At 40.3% G+C, this 16,961-nt stretch overlaps 1 long non-coding RNA gene across 1 annotated transcript; it reads left to right on the top strand.

Moving 5' to 3' along the window:
* Positions 1-16,308: 16,308 nt before the first annotated feature.
* Positions 16,309-16,682, top strand: LOC129728129 (uncharacterized). Its single transcript, XR_008728632.1, has 2 exons — positions 16,309-16,449; positions 16,499-16,682. It is a non-coding gene; the product is annotated as an uncharacterized LOC129728129 (long non-coding RNA).
* The last annotated feature ends 279 nt before the right edge of the window (positions 16,683-16,961 follow it).

The following is a 16,961-nucleotide window of genomic DNA, read 5'->3' as shown; positions in this document are numbered from 1 at the left end:
ACTTATTGAATAAGGCCACTCCATTTTTCTTGGTTACTTCGTCCGTTGTTTTCTTTTTCTCCTGCATTACTACGACTTGTTCCGAGATTATGTTTGTTTCATCGTTTTCGCCTGTCCTTTTTCGTGGTCGGGTTGATGTTGCCACCCGTGTCTTGTACTTTCCTGCTGTCATTGTCGCGAATGATTCAGCAGGTGTCGGCTCCTGAGCGTATCCCACTAGGGTTTCATAATAGTTACGAGTTTGAATAGGGAATTGTTCCACAGCTTCGACTGCTGTTAAGTTGGTACGTGCCATGATTGCCTGCACGTTGTTTTGTCTGGCTCGTTCCGGGCAATTAATATCGGTTGTTTTGTGTGGTTGGCGACAGTATAAAGATTTCTGAGGTTGATTGCACTCGCTGAAATCTTCTTCGTTATCATGAGTTTTTGAGCAATTTTTGCATCTACGCTTGCTTCTGCAGTTTGTTGTCAAATGATTGTAACGAAGGCAATTCTGGCACATCACTGTTTTTCTGTAGAACGCCCTAACACCAACTGAACAGCAGAAAATTCTTACCCGTTCAGGGAGTTTGGCTGCTCTAAAGGTAATGCTTACTCGCATGGTCGGTTCTTTTTTACCATTGACGTGTCGATTCATACGGTATACAGACATCACTGGCCATTCGCACTCAATTTCATCGGCAATTTCGCTCTCAGATATATCCAAAGGTACTCCTGCGATGACTCCAGTAACTGACACCAAGTGTCGTGGGATGTATGCTCGATAGTTTTTTTCATTTAAAGCTGAATCTGTCGTCAATCGGTTTGCCATCTGGTAGTTGTTCAAATATACCATTAGTTTGTTACGTCCAACCTGTTGTATTTCGATGATGTGCGTTTTATACATGGGCATCCTTCGCAACGTGCTGGCCAAGGATAGCTTATTAATTTTTAGGATTCCATTCTGTGTGTCTATCAATTCAACCATGATACGATACGGTCCTTGGTCACTGTGCTCGTACTGATAATTCCTTGTCTTTTCATCTTGTCTGGAATTTGTTTTTACTTGTTTTGTTGGGATGTTATTATCTTCATTTATGGAATCGTTAAGATTATCCTCTTGGACGTCCATAGTTGTTTCGGTTGTCATCAGGCTTTGGTTTTTATCATGGAATGCAGTCGCCATCTTTAATTTTGTTTCTGTGCCGCGGCACACGCCATTTTGTTTGTTAACTGGGTATCTTCTGTTCCAATTCTCACTACTCTAAGCGTCCTGTCGCACTCTTTAATTTCCTTGTTCACTAATGTTTTTCACCCACAGTACGCGATAATTATACTCTGTCGCAAGTTCACTCTTTTTTTCCCACCAAAATTGCAATCACTTCTCGAAAAACTCTTTACAATAAAACATGTGTTGTTACTCCGACGTCTCGGAAGCGAATGATGCTGAAGTCCGTCGTAGTTATACGTCGCAAAGCGCCGACAGGCACAAGTAGTGTTTTTACTTCTGCCAACGCGGCTAGCATTATACCATATGTTGCGTTGCGCGCGGCTGTAATTTATATTTTTCCGAAGCTTATTCAGATTCTTGCTTCGCTTATATCATTGGCCCAACAGATAAGCCGATATATACTCTATTCTTTTTATATCCATCGTTATCAGTAGGCTAATTTTTCAGTCAATTTTTTTTCTGATTCGTTATGCATAAATAGTGGAAAATGTCAATCCTTATGCCCTGACAAATCACGTTCTACAATTGAGTTGATAGTTTTGTGATGTATTGGTTGATAACCGTCTTACAAACTGTGTTTTTTTAGATGCAAAAATTTAAATAAAGGTAGATTGCAAATCAGCAGAAACATTAGAGGCCACCTAAATTGAATTGTTGAAACTAGTTCAATTTTAGTTGCGAGTTGTAAGTTGTTTCTGGTACCCAGGAGCGGATTAAGGCGAAGGTGAAGCAGGCGGACTTCAAAATTGATGTTTGATGCATGAAGAGGATCATCAACAATTTATGGAGAACACTATTAATGTATAACGAAAAAAAATTTCCCGCATACAAATTGACTTGAAAAATTAGCCTCCTGATAACTATCGAATTTAAAAGTATCTATCTGTTAGGCCGATGATATAAAGGTCGGATTCGATTCATGGGCGCAACTACGGGGGGGCTAGGGGGGGCTGAAGCCCCCCTAGAATTTCCCAGAGAATTATTGTATTCAATATATATACATTCCATACTACTTATCAGAGCATCAAAATCAACACAAATTGAGATGTCATTCGTTGGCTAAGAACTAGTTCTGCACCCAGGATCGATTCTCAACCCTTGCTCTCTTACTAACCTTACCAGTCAGACGAGAGCTGTAGTAACTCGTGCTGTATCAAGCAGTTGTTGCCATTTTACTCGGATTTGGGCTGTGTTTCACCAGTTCCCCAGACGTCTCATCACTCGCAAGTCTCTTTCGATCTAGTCGAGCCATCATGCACGCTGCACCCTTAATTTCTGCTGCCGGTAGGGTTGCTGAGAAGAAGTGATTTCACAGGGTTGTCGTCCGGCATCCTTACGACGTGACCAGTCCCCCGCAACCTATTGTCTTTCGCCAGGTGTGCAATGGGGTTCTCTCCAAGCAGCGCTTGTTCATTCGCTGTCGCCATTATCCGTCGTCCGTTTGTACTCTACCTTAGATAGTCCATAGTACCTTCCGTTCGAAAACACCAAGAGGACTTCCGTAGAGGACTACCGGTTATATCAGGGTTTTGCAGTTTTTTGTATTGAGGTGGTCATTTGTAATGTCTTAGAAGTAGGGGCCGTCGATGAGAACGTGGTCAATTTGTTTTGCTGTACGTTGGTCGAGGAAAGAAGGGACTTTGGACTGCCAATCCGCGGGAAGCTGCGAAGTTGGTGCATAGCTGGCCGTTGTCGTTCGTCACGGTGTGCAGGCTGTGCCGGCCGATAACCGGCTTATACAAGTCATTCCTTCCGTTCATGTTCCCAATGACGATCTTTATGTCTCTACGCGAGCAGCTATGGTAGAGTTTCTCCAGCTGTGCGGGATAGTGTAGTTGTGGAACCGGCCGTTCATTCTCAACAAACACAAACTGTCGCTGATTGTCCAGCAGAATCCGGTCGACATCCGGGGCGTTAAGCGATCTACTGTTACATATACCGAGCTTCTAATCGTCGTCCTTATTTCGTCGGGAGGGTCATTACCGATTGTTCCGGTTCGTTTTGAATTCTTGACTCTCCGCAGTATGTTTATTTTAGTATGCTGCCTTACCAGGGCTGCGATGCCTAGTCTCGCGACGGAGCTGCCGCCAGAGATGTAGCTGGCGAGACACCACATTTCATAGTTCAACTGTCCGGTCCGGATCAGTCGCTGTTTGAGCCGCCCCTAGCCTGTGGTGTAGACGCTCAGACAAGCTGCTCTCTAAGGAGAACAACTACCCCTTCCTGTCAGCGTACGACCAAGTTCCCACCGGTTCACCGGTTTTCCCTTGGTTGCTCGTATCCCAATCGGTTCCACGTGGAGGTAGGAATAGAGCATTATGCCTTAAACAACACTGGGGTCTATTTTATTCCAACTAGTACGGGTGTTCTGTTAAAAAGCACTGCCCAGCCGTTTACCAAACCTAGTTCTCCTCAATATCGAATCAATGTTGCTGAAAGAGGTTGACGTTGCGCTGTGTTCAAGATATTCAGCACATCTTCGGAGATTCTATCCCGAAGTGATTTTTTCTGCTTTTACGATACTATTTTAGGCTTTATTAAATAAGCATATTTAAACTCTTTTATTTCTTTTTTAAAATGACATAAATGAAAACTAGCTCCCCCTAGAAATCTTCCTTAGTTGCGCCCATGATTCGGTTATATAGAGACTCGATTATATATTGACTCGATTATATGTATATAATTCTATTATATATAATTTCAAACTCGATTATACTGCCGTTCTAGTTGTCCCAGCGTGCATAAGAACGGCGGTATGTATAGTAGCAAAAAAAAAATTTTTAAATTTCAAATGTGATCTAGAGCGAACATTTTGTAAGAGAACATCCAGAAAATACGCTACGCTTGATAGAAAGGGAAAAAAATAACAAATAATTAAAAACAATTAAAAATTTTGATTTTTTTTAAAGAATTTAAAAATTAAAAGAAATTGAAATACCTTAATAAAAATAATTTCAAAAATAAAAAAAAAGAAATTAAAAAAATATAGAAACAAACGAATAATTTGAAAATTGACGGAATCAAAAAATTACGTATTTTTCACATAAAACAGCGTTTAAAGTTTAGACGGCAGGGTTTGGCGCTATTGGCACTAGTTTTAAAAGATAGCTTGGAAAAAATGCCTTAAATGCATCTAGTCCGATCCTGCGCAGAGTTGCACAGAGTACCTTTCTTTCGAAGAGAAACAACGAGTGTTCGGCACATGTCGGATTTCAAAAATGTAAATTTGAATTGCAAACTGCAAACCGTCTACATAATAACAAATGGCTCATATTAGTCTGATAATAACAAAGTTTTCAAACAAGTTTCAGTATAATTAATCACACTTTTTGCATATTTACAAGTTTAACTGATCTATATTACGATAATTAACGAAGTATCAAAAACTAGTCATTGTTTATGTTTTGGATCACCAGCACTGACTACCAAAATCAAGTTTTAAGTTTATATCATACCAGTCACATGTAAAAACAATCGTGTAAACATAAACCATGACATAATACATCGCCTGCTAATTTCTAAAGAGCAAATAGTGAATAATTATTTTGACGTTAGAAACTGCATTTCGAAAACCCTTCTTGAAGATATTAAAACTGTATTGAAAATGAACACAAAAATGAAGATGAAGGTGAAAGGAAAAAAAATGCAAATGAAAAAAAATGCGAATGCGATAAAAAGAATCAATAGTCACTTTGAAAAAATAAAACAAGTCATAAGTGATTCTCAACACGAAGTATATTTTTCAATTTTTTTTCTTTTTCTTAATAACTGATTAATATTTTATGTTTTTTATGGCATATGAAAGTCTTTCAAGCATCATGCATTTTATTTTCCAAAAATACGCATTTTCATGCAAAAATAATATCAAATTTGGACTCGGCGTCCCAAAATTATACAAAAACCATGTATTTTCCATGACTTGAAGATATTTTTTCGCTTGGCCAGCATTTGTATGGAGCCGCCACACTGTGCACCGCCGCGACGCGAGCTGCGCAACATAAAGTGCTAGCCGCGTTGGCAGATGTAACTACACTACTCATGTCCAAACGCGATGCTTTGATTTCCATGGATGCTTCGAGAGATGTATGAAGAATTAATCAAACAGCTTCAACACATTACTTTTCCATAATCGCTAAACATTAACAACAACAACAACAAAAACAAGCGTCTTCAGCCACCAAAACGCTGTAACAGAATATACGCATCAGAAGCATACAGCGACTGCGATCAAATGAATTTTTTTCCGGTCGTTCATTGCCACTAAAAATCAATGGATATTGAACAAAAGGAAAATGCGGAAAAAATCGTCATAAAGTAGTGCGAACAGGATTGCGAGGATTCTACACTAGAGAGGAAAAGAGATGATCGTAATGCACGTTCGTTTTATTTTGCAATCGGAAAACGAAATTGAACGCGATAGCTCAGAGAGACGAACGGTGTACGAAGTCTCGCACAAAACGGATAAGATGAAATTGAATGACTGATATTTTAGTGTTCGGTAGAAAAAAAGGAAAAATCACAAGAAGGTTGTATGCAAAGCCACGACCGCAAGATTGAAGTAGAAAACTTTTACAAGAAAGATAACCTGGCTGCTTGCGTGTCAGTCATTTTTTCTAGTAAATAAACGTTGACCGTTCATTGGCAGTATTGTAATTTCTTTTTGTCTGATATTTTGAATGAAGTTCATTGGATATTTTTAAATTTTGTGCAAATGAGAAGTTGAAGTGCTGCCGAATTGTAATATGCACAATTAATACGACATCATTAAACGGGAACGGAACAAAGGCTACTGTTATGCAGAACGCGAATGCCGGCGCGATGCGATTCGCCTTACCGTGGTGAAATGTACAGCTCTTTTTAAGGCGAAGTAGAGCTATACATTTCAACAGGTTTCGTCTTGCCGAATCGCATCGCGCCGTTATTTGCGTTCTGCATGAGCGTAGCCAAACACTAAGCGACGCAAACACGTAATAATAGTCAGAGTATGCATGTAGATGAAGATAATTAACTTTGGATCATAGCGCAAAACGAGAAAATATTAACTCTTCAAATAATCATTTGTGTTCTTCAAATTTCAGTTGTTCAATTTAATATCCGATAAAATGTTTGTTTATTATCTGATGAAGCTCTTATATAGGCCAAATGATGCATTTCCAATTTACTAGGTCCATAACTCTGCCGACCGTGCTTGGGAAAGCGCGGTATAACGACTAATCAGAGGTCGAATTTTGTGTTTGGACAAGGCTTTAGAGTTTTCAATAGTACAATAGTTCGAATGATAAAATTGCAATTTCATGCATTTGGTAGGAATCTTAGAAGATTTTCTAATCGGTTGCAGCAAAAACGAAGGAAATCCATCGAAAACTAACCGATTTATTAGCATTTGAAATTTTTCTCACTTTTTTCAGTTTTAGATTTTCATTTTACATCCCTATGTAGCCGAACTTCCTGAGAGAAGTATTCTAATTCAAAATTAAATCTTCATTAATTTATTTGTTGTCCTTATAAGGACAATTGTTCAATTTATCATTGATAGTGAGGACTAAGGCGCTCGGTCAACACAATGAGAAAGGTGTTTTCACATTGAAAACTAGACACGGCTTTACTGGAGGAAGTGTTGGCAAATGCATCTACCGCTAATACCACCGCTATCATACGAAAGCGCGTCGTTTCATGTGGGGAATATCAACAACGAAAAATGACGCGCGTCTAAGCGTAACCCGAACTGTTTCGCCGTGCTGCTCCCATTTACCTTTACATCGGCCTCAGGGAAGTAGAGGTGGGCAATCCGCTCACGAACTGATCTAAAGAGCTGGTTCTTCAAAGTGAGTGAGTGATCTATCGCTCTTTTTCAAAGAGCGGTAACTCACCCCTTACTTCAAGCAAAAAGCTGAAGCTGATTTTGCAAGCGAGAGCCATAAGAATGCTTTACACCCCAAGCGCAAAGCGGCGTGCGACACTGCAATAGAACTCCCAGAAAATAGCTGCCGCCGGCTGCCTGCTCTCCTATGCATAACCATCCACCCGCCGCGGGAATAAAAAATAAAATCTACTTGCCACAGTTCACACACAGCACACGGGCTGGCTAACGCCGGGACGCACACGAAAAGTGGAACGAAAAGAGCGAAAGAACTGGTTCACTGATCTTTTGAATCTATGCAGACAATCCGCTCGCGAGCTGATCAGAAAATCAGTTCTTTAAAAGATCGAAATCTTCTGATCGCGAGCGGATTGCCTGCGAGTTGAACAAAAAAGCCATCGAACGAACCAGTTCTTTTGAGAGCGAAAGATTTCGCTCTTTCAAAGAACTGAATCTTTTGATCAGCCTGCGAGCGGATTGCCAGATAAGTGAATCAGTTCTTTCGTTCTTTTCGTTCCACATCCATTCGTGTGCGTACTCGGCGTTAGTCAACCCGTGTACCTGTGTATGGACTGTTGCAAGTTGTTTTTTTTTGCATGCTCTTGCGGCTGGCTGGTGGCTGGGTGATGAAAAATGCAAGTCATGCATATCAGGGCAGACGTTTGGTTGCAGCTTGTTTCTGGGAGTTCTATTGTAATTTTGCGCGCGACCTTGCGCTAGGCAAATCGGGTGTAAAGCTTTCACCTGGCTCTCGCTTGCGGTGTCTGATAATTAGCTACACTGATAAAAACCAAAAATTATGTAGGAACGAAAAGAGCGAGTGAGCTGTTAAAAAGAACTAGTTCATCTTAGTGAGCGGAACCGCTCTGATCCGCTCACTATAGTGAACCATTTTTCCCACCTCTACTACGCGTCCGAAATTTTCATTCCGGAGAGAGACCATCCTGGAAGCAATTTGCCTATTCAGATCGGTCGCCCCAAGCTTTATGTCCAGATCCCTGGTCCTCTGGAACTGGCGTCTACGCACATTCCGCAACCTAATTAGCAGCCGGGTATGGGAATCAATAGCAAGGAACTTACCCCTCACAGGAACACGTCGCACACACACGTCGTCGGCCACGTTTATGGCTCGTTGGAGACCCTCCAACGCCTGGTCGATGTTTTCCACGCTGTCAAGCGGCGGCGCCTCTTCGATGTTGTTGTCCACCATTCGAGCAAAGCGCTCCCAGTCGACATGGTGGTAGTCTTTCCGCAGACAGCTGGCAGGAGCAACACCGATCCCCACCTCAGCAACGACAGGTTGGTGTTCTGAGCTAAGATCGTTGTGGGCCATTGGTTTGGAGAGCTCGATGTTGGCCAGGAAAAAGTCCAGGGTTGGAGGGTTCCCCGCTGGGGAGATGAAAGTCGGCTCATCCGTAAACTGCACCGTGTAGAAGCCATGCTGCGAGTGTTCGAAGAGTTGGCGACCGTTCTGATTCTGTCGATAATTTCGCCAGGCCTCGTGCCGAGCATTTAGGTCACCCCCAACGACGAAGCGGGAGTTGGTCCTGGTGATGGTTGCCAGGTCGTTCTTGAACTGCAATGCTGTACCGTTGCTGATACTACACTGGCGAGGACAGTAGACGACGATGAACCGAATGAACCCGGTAGCTGATTTGACCTCCACACTAAGGGCTTCGATGATGGCGGTGCGGATGTGCGGCAAGATGTTATATTTCATCCCCTTTCTGACGATGATCGCGATACCACCCCCCCTGGAGTTGGTGCGATCGAGACGGATGATGTTGTGATCCGGCAGCCAAAAACTGTCGCCGGATTTCAGGTGGGTCTCTGTGAGTAGACCCACGTCGATGTTGTACTTGCGGAGAAAGTCAGCAAGCTCGATGGTTTTTGCTCTAACAGAGCAAGCGTTCCAAGTGACGATGGAGATGGGTTTACGATCCATACTGGATAATAAATTTACCGAGCACATGGATTTGCTCGGGCTTGTTGCGACACGCACGAAGGGCATTGGTCATGCGGCTAAAAATTTCTAGTAGCTCATCCGCAGAGTACTTCTCGGACTCAGCGCTCGGTGGTGTTGTTGTGGGTGGACGCCAGTAGCCAGGGGGGGGGGAGGCGACCGTTGACCAGCTAATCCGCCGGATGGTGAGTGTGGAAGGTAAAGTTGCGTACGCGTGCTTAGTTGCCCTGCTTGCTGAGATGAACGCAGAGGAGGACGCCCTGAAGACCGGTGGTTTGTCTTTCTTCCTGCTCGGCTGGTTGTTTGACGACGCCTGCATGCGGATATGTTTGAAGCATTCCCTTTTCGGGCACTGTCGATCAGAGCTCTGGTGATCACCGCCACAGTTAGCACACTTAAACTGTACCGCACCAGCACCGTCCACAGGGCAATCCGACGTAGAGTGGTCCTTGGCGCAGATGTTGCAACGCGGTTTGATGTTGCAGTTCCGGGTACCGTGACCGAAGTTGAGGCACCTCTGACACTGCGTAACGTCTCGACGGTCTCCTCGATAGGGCTCCCAACGGATGATAATGGAGAACAAAGAGCGGATGGCTCGCAAAGCGCTCAGAGTAACTGTTCTTTTGGGAAATGAACCAGAAAGAGGCAGTCCAGGTATTTCCTTTCATTTTCATTCCTGCGTTTGATCGGATAGACAGCAATTGGGGCCAATTTGTACCGATCAGCTTGGGGTCGAAACCTGGCAAGCCTCTGATGACCACCTTGAATGGCTTTTCCCCAGGAATGTCGTGGGTGAAGAACTCAGATTTAGAATTTTTCAAAAACTTCGTGGCCTCCTCAAAATCCACCTTCGTGTGGAGCATAACCTTCGTACCGATGCCGCATAACTACGCCCAGCGATGCAAAGTCGCTAATGAGCTTGTTGAGAGGGACGTTTTCACTACCAGCGGGGGAAGCTTCACTTTCACCGTATTGGGGCTGGCAGAATCCGGAACATCAGTCGGCCCGCCAAAATCTCCAACGTCGCTAACGTTTGTCACCGTGTCGCAGTCAGCCACACTTTCCGAAGTGCAACTGCTTCCGCCTGGTTTCTTCTTTTTACTGCCTCCTTCAGCAGCAGAGTTTTGTTTCGCAGGACTCGAGCCTGCTCTTCTCTTTTTCTTTGACATCACACAGCGATGCAAGCGACGAACTGTCGCACAAAACGGAATAAAATTTTTAACTAACCCGGCTTTTCAGAAATAGAACTGTACTTCTCAACAGTCTGAGAGCGAATGATTCTATGTATGAGCGGCTCCGGCTGAAACAGGCTCTTATATAGGCCAAATAGCATGTTTTCAATTGCAAGGTATATGATCCTGTCGACCGTGCTTGGGAAGCAAGCATATAACGACCAATCAGAGGTCGAATTTTTCGTTTTGACAAGGCTTGACTATTTTCAATAGTACAATAGTGTGAATAATAAAATTACAATTATCTTATTTTGGGAAGAATCTTAGAAGATTTTCCAATCTATTGCTGCAAGAACGAAGGAAATCCATCGAATACTAACCGATTTATTAGCATTTGAAATTGGACATATTTTTCACTTTTTTCGGTTTTAGATTTTCATTTCACATTTCTATGTAGCCGAACTTCCTGAGAGAAGTATTCTACTTCAAAAGGATTGATCAGAGCACTGAATCTCACTCATGTTTCTCAGAGATGGCTGGACCGATTTTCATAAAATCAGTGTCATATGGAAGGTCTTGTTGCTCCATAAGACCCTATTGATTTTTTTTTTGCAAACGGATTATTACTTTGCCTGTTATTAGTTACTTAATGCTAGGTTGTTTTAAATAAATTCCACACAAAAATTGATCATAAATAGACACTGAAACTGCAACTTTTTCTGAAACTTCGTTCCTGAAAGCTTATTGGTTTTGTCAATCAGAAGGATGATAGCCTAGAGCAGCGGTTCTCAACCTGGGGTACGCGTACCCCTGGGGGTACTTGAAAGCCTTCAGGGGGTAGGCGAAAGAAAAATCAGTAATGGCGGACAAAGTAATTTTATGATAAGTCTTTACTTTCTATTCAATGTTGCTCCTAAAACATGACTGTAGCAATGTTGAATTCAAAACCTGATCTAGACCTTCACAACATGATCTACCACTACCACTCTCCCACTCTGCGAGAACATTCCAAGCCAATTGATATGAAAAATACCGCCAAGGGGTACGCGGACAAAGAAAGGTTGAGAACTGCTGGCCTAGAGCAATACTGCTTTCTGCAAGGAGTTTATTTCCTGTGGATGATCTGCTCACTTCAAGTGATCATTCAAGTTGAAATTGTCAAAACTCGAAGAAATCGTTTTAAGTTGCTTAGCTAGAAACAGCTTGTACCTTTATTCATCGCCTTCGTCTTCCGTCAAGTCACTGTTGTAATGAAATTGGAAACTTCCTTTTTTCAAAACCACTTTTCCAATATGCTAAATGCACGACCTTAAAGTCGGGGTAAATAATGGATGCACGTCTCCGTCATTCTCCATGCAGCATATTTGGAAGCAGACTGTGGCCACCAAAGTCTGCCCATATTCAATATACTTGAGAAAAATATGACTCCTCTTACACCGAGCGGTTAAAAGTGGGACTGGTATGCGATTATTTTGCTACTCGATGGCCTAAATAATCGCATATCAGTATCTTCCTCATTTTTCATTGTAATTTTCGCGAAAAAGGCAATTCTTCAATGAAGAAGTTATGATTAAGGTCTATTTCATTACATTATGTCGAAAAATAAGAATAACACACCCTAAACAAGTAAAATACCCAAAACAAGAAAAATATTTTCTAGCGCTGTTTTCTCAACTCGATGATTTTCCAGATGGGACTGATATGCGATTATATGCAGTACGAGCCCCCAAAATAGTCCTTCCCGAAAAGACTCTACTGGGGCTTCACTAATAACATAACTCTTTCTATGTTATGTGGTGGTCCTGATTAGATTCAAAATGGCAACTATGGTCGATTTACGGCCTATGAATGTCATCCCGGCTTCGAAAATACTTATATTGGGTGGTATATGGCCATTTTTGGCTGATTTTCATGAACCGGAAGATGCCACCTTGGATTTCAAAACGACGTCTAGGGTCGATTTCAGGTCATCCAGATTTCGGATATACCCATTTTAACGAGTTTTGAAATCACATGCATCTCATCGACGTCAGTAATGAGAATTAGAGAAAAGTTGTCAAGGGCTGGCGTATAGAAAACCGTCTGGAATTCATTGATTATTCATTGAAACTCTTCTGAACATTTCAACATGGTCACTCTTAAGAAAAAACCTAAATTAATCCACCTAGCGGTCAGACCCAGCCTTTATCATTCAAACTTATTATTTGTAAAAATAGATTGACATGAACGCTTCCTTCCAATTAATGTGTATTCACTTTTTGGGTTCTTAAATAATGATGTTGTAATTGAAACATAAATATGAAATTTGACGTAATGTAAATGCTCAAGAAATAGCGAAATAAAAGAAATGACTTTAAATTTCGAACAATTCAATCACGAGCGATACCGGGAACATTCAAATGGTACGATACCACATTTAAATTATATTGAGGCGACATATATTGATCAAAGCAGGTATAGTTTTGAATAGCCTTTGAATTTCTTTTCTTTCCATAACTTTTGAACCACATATCAAATTGTTATGAAGTTTGTTATTTGCAAGTTTGAGAGATGACTCGTTCGTATGAAACTAGATATGTTCAAATAAGTCGTGTGATCTTGAGATAATGATAATAATAAGTCGTGTAATCTTGAGATAATAGACTTTCGATGTTTTATTAACAATTTAATATATAACGGTTGCTTAGTTCGGTTATAATCAAATGAAATGGGAACGTATAGGACAGCCAAACTTTGAAACCACGTGTTAAATCATAATTCATCAGTTAACCCTTAACTAGCCCGTTCATCTGATAATACTATTGAACCAATCGGTTGTGTACTTTCTGAGATAATGAAGTTTCGTGATTTTCACAATACGGTACATTACAGACGAAGTTACAGTTTGATTACAGTAAAATTCAATAGGGTGTTATGAGTCAGCTAGAACTTTCATTTGACACTAATTTTGTGGAAATCGGTTCAGCCATCTCTGAGAAAAGTGTGTGAAATTAAACAGTCTTCAGAAGACGTTTCTTTTCATAACTATTGAATCACATGTTCAATCTATATGAAATTCAAAAGTTGAGGATTTTTAAGATAGCCCGTTCATTTGATACCAATTTTATTGAAATCGGTTGTGTGGTTTCTGAGATATTGATGTTTCGTGATTTTTACATTTTCAAACATAACCTCTAAAATAAAAATCCAATTACAATAAAATTTAATAGGGTCTTATGGGGCAACTAGAACTTTCATTTGCAAATAATTTTAATTGAAATCGGTCCAGCCATCTCTGAGAAAAGTGAGTGAAAATAAAAATCTGCACATACACACACATACACACACACATACACACACACATACATACATACAGAAAATGCTTAGCTCGTCGAACCGAGTCGAGTGATATATGCCATTCGGCCCTTTGGAGCACTTTCATATCTTCGGTTTTGCAAGTGATTGCTGTACTTTTCTAGGAGAAAGGCAAAAAGTAAAAAAAAATATTAATTAGGAGTAAAATATTCGTGTTGAAGAAATAGAGAAATAAAAGAAATGACTTTGAATTTCGTACACTTCAATCACGAGCAATACCGGGAACGTACGAATAGCACAATACCAAATTTAAATTTTGTTGTGGCCATATGTTTTGATCTAAGCAGTTACAGTTTTAAATAGTCTTTGAATTTCGTTTTTGTCTTTCTCCTAGAAAGGTATAGCAATCACTTGCAAAACCGAAAATATAAAAGTGCTCCAAAGGGCCGAATGGCATATATCACACGACTCAGCTCGACGAGCTGAGCATTTTCTGTATGTGTGTGTGTATGTATGTGTGTGTGTGTGTGTGTGTGTGTGTGTGTGTGTGTGTGTAAGTGCAGATTTTTATTCTCACTCACTTTTCTCAGAGATGGCTGGACTGATTTTCATGAAATTAATTGCAAATGAAAGGTCTTGTCGTCCCATAAAACCCTATTCAATTTCATTGTAATCGGATTTTTAGTTTAGAGGTTATGTATCAAAATGTAAAAATCATGAAACATCATTATCTCGAAAACTACACAACCGATTTGAACAAATTGGTCTCAAAAGAACGGGCTACCTGGAAAACTCTTAAGTTTTGAATTTTATACAGGTTGAACATGTTGTTCAAAAGTTATGAAAAGAAACGTGTTCTGAAGACTGTTTAATCTCACTCATGTTTCTCAGAGATGGCTGGACCGATTTACATAAAATTAGTGTCAAATGGAAGGTCTTGTTGCACCATAAGACCCTATTGATTTGTTTTGCAATCGGACTATTAGTTTGCCTGTTATGTTTAAAAATGTGAAATCCAGCTATGCAAAGGAACATATTCCGATGACTACTTGGACTCACTCACTTTTCTCAGAGATGGCAAACCCGTTTTCCACAAAATTACTGTCAAATGAATGGTCTAGCTGCCTTAGAAGACCCTATTGAATTTTACTGTAATCGAACTGTAACTTCATCTGTAATGTACCGACTTGTGAAAATCACGAAACTTCATTATCTCAGAAACTACACAACCGATTTGATCAATATTGATATCAGATGAGCGGGCTAGTTAAGGGTTAATTGATGAATTATGATTGAACACGTGGTTTCAAAGTTTGGCTGCCCTATACGTTCCCATTTCATTTGATTATAATCGAACTTAAGCAACCTTTATGTATTAAATTGTTAACAATACAACGAAAGTCTATTATCTCAATGAGTACATGACTTATTTGAACATTACTAGTGTCATACGAACGAGTCATCTCTCAAACTCACAAATAACAAACTTCATAACAATTTGATATGTGGCTCAAAAGTTATGGAAAGAAAAGAAATTCAAAGACTTTTTAAAACTATACCTGCTTTGATCGATATATGTGGCCTCAACATAATTTAAATGTGGTATCGTACTATTTGAACGTTTCCAATTCATTGATTCCTTGCGATGTGTTTAAAGTCTGCAAATGCTTAACCCTCTAGTGCCCAAATTAATTTCTAAACGGACTTTGATAAAATCACTGTAAACCATTATAAACACTTTTTGAGTATTTATTGAAGCTTTTCGGAACTTCGACTGAAGCCCGCCAAATGGAGGCATTGGGCACTAGAGGGTTAACCAATCGGCCATAGGATATGATCAAAGTCAAATAACAACTCGTTTGAAATGATTGGTTTTAATCGAAATGACAACATCCTCGACTGTTGGCTTGTGTTCATCGCTTTAACTCTAAATATATTTATATTGAGTGGATTCGGTCATATTCAGCAGATTTTCTGGCATCAATCTGACACCGGAAATACCCATATTGGGAGGCATTTAGTTATTTAGGTTGTTTTCCAAAAATAAAAGTGGTCGTCTTTAAATTCAAAATGGTGTCCAGGGTCAATGTTTGGTTTCTATGCATCATCACGTTTACGGAAATATCCATATTGAAAATTATATTGATATGAAGTTGCCTAGAAGTTGCCATTTAGCAATTCAAAATGGTACCTGAGGACAATTGTTAGCTCCTTGCATCATTCTGGTTCCAGAGATACTCATATTGGATGGTATTTAAGGCTGTTTTTCACAAACCGGTAGTCGCCATCTTGCATTTCAAAATGGTATTTAGGATACTGGTTAAAGAAAAACTCATATTGTGTGATATTTGGTCATTTTCAGCTGTTTTCAGAAACCGGAAGTCGCCATCTTAGAATTTAAAATGCTATCTGTGGTCGATTTTAGCTCCTGTGTATTATTCTAGATCCGGATATTATTATATTGGGTGGAAATCGGCCATTTTTGGCTGTTTTCCAGAAACCGGAAGTTACCATCTTACAATCAAATATGTTGTCTGAGGTCGATTATGGAACATATTTGTTACCACTAAAAACATTCACCTGCCAATATGGTTCCATTTAGTTGATTAGTTCGCGAGATGTGCAGAAATTAGTGAAGAAACATGTACTTCCAGAAGAGGGAGGGGCGTCGAAACATTATGGACAAATTTGTTACCTCTAAAAACATTCACATACCAAATTTAGTTGTATTTTCTTGATTGGTTCTTGAACCCTCCCTTATAGAAGAAGGATTCGGGTGTCAAACCATTATGTACATATTTAAGTTTTAAATAGTTTATTTGACACGGCACGATACAATTTATGTTTAACTGAGCCAAGTACATTTTTTTTTAAATTCTAAATTAGCAGGGAAAAGAGGGAGGCCTTTTCTTTATTCTCGCGGCCGACTACGAGCTAGTGGGGATTTAAGGTGAGAGGAGGGGTGTTACAATTTTGTTTTTAATTATTTTATATTACAGAATGTATTCATTTGTACGTGGCTAACCAGTGATGTTCTGTTTGAGCAGTTTTGGTCTGAGGTGTCTGCGTAAACATAGAGATGCCGAGTCTTCATTTTAGTGTCTCCAGCCGGGTGTATCATTCTCTTTCAGTTTGTGACAGAAATTGTATTCTAGCAAATAGATAAAAGAAATCAAATTTTAATGCCAGCATTTTTTATAAACCCGTATAGTTGTGTCATGTACTGGAGATCACCGCTTCCCAGAATGTCTCTAACGGGTACGTTCGGTTGTTTTCCTCGGGCCCGAAGGGAATCTATAAGCTCAGACCTAACACCACAGTATTCGGTACACGACCAAACAACATGCTCGATGTCATGGTAGCCATCGCCACAAACGCAGTGATTACTGTCTACAAGCCCTATACGAAAGAGATGCGTGTTTAACGTATAGTGATTGGACATAAGTCTGGACATCACGCGAA

Source organism: Wyeomyia smithii, chromosome 1 (assembly GCF_029784165.1).
Source record: "Wyeomyia smithii strain HCP4-BCI-WySm-NY-G18 chromosome 1, ASM2978416v1, whole genome shotgun sequence".
Lineage (NCBI taxonomy): Eukaryota > Metazoa > Arthropoda > Insecta > Diptera > Culicidae > Wyeomyia > Wyeomyia smithii.
The sequence above is the reverse complement of the archived record's forward strand: the minus strand, read 5'-3'. Positions and strand labels throughout refer to the sequence as shown.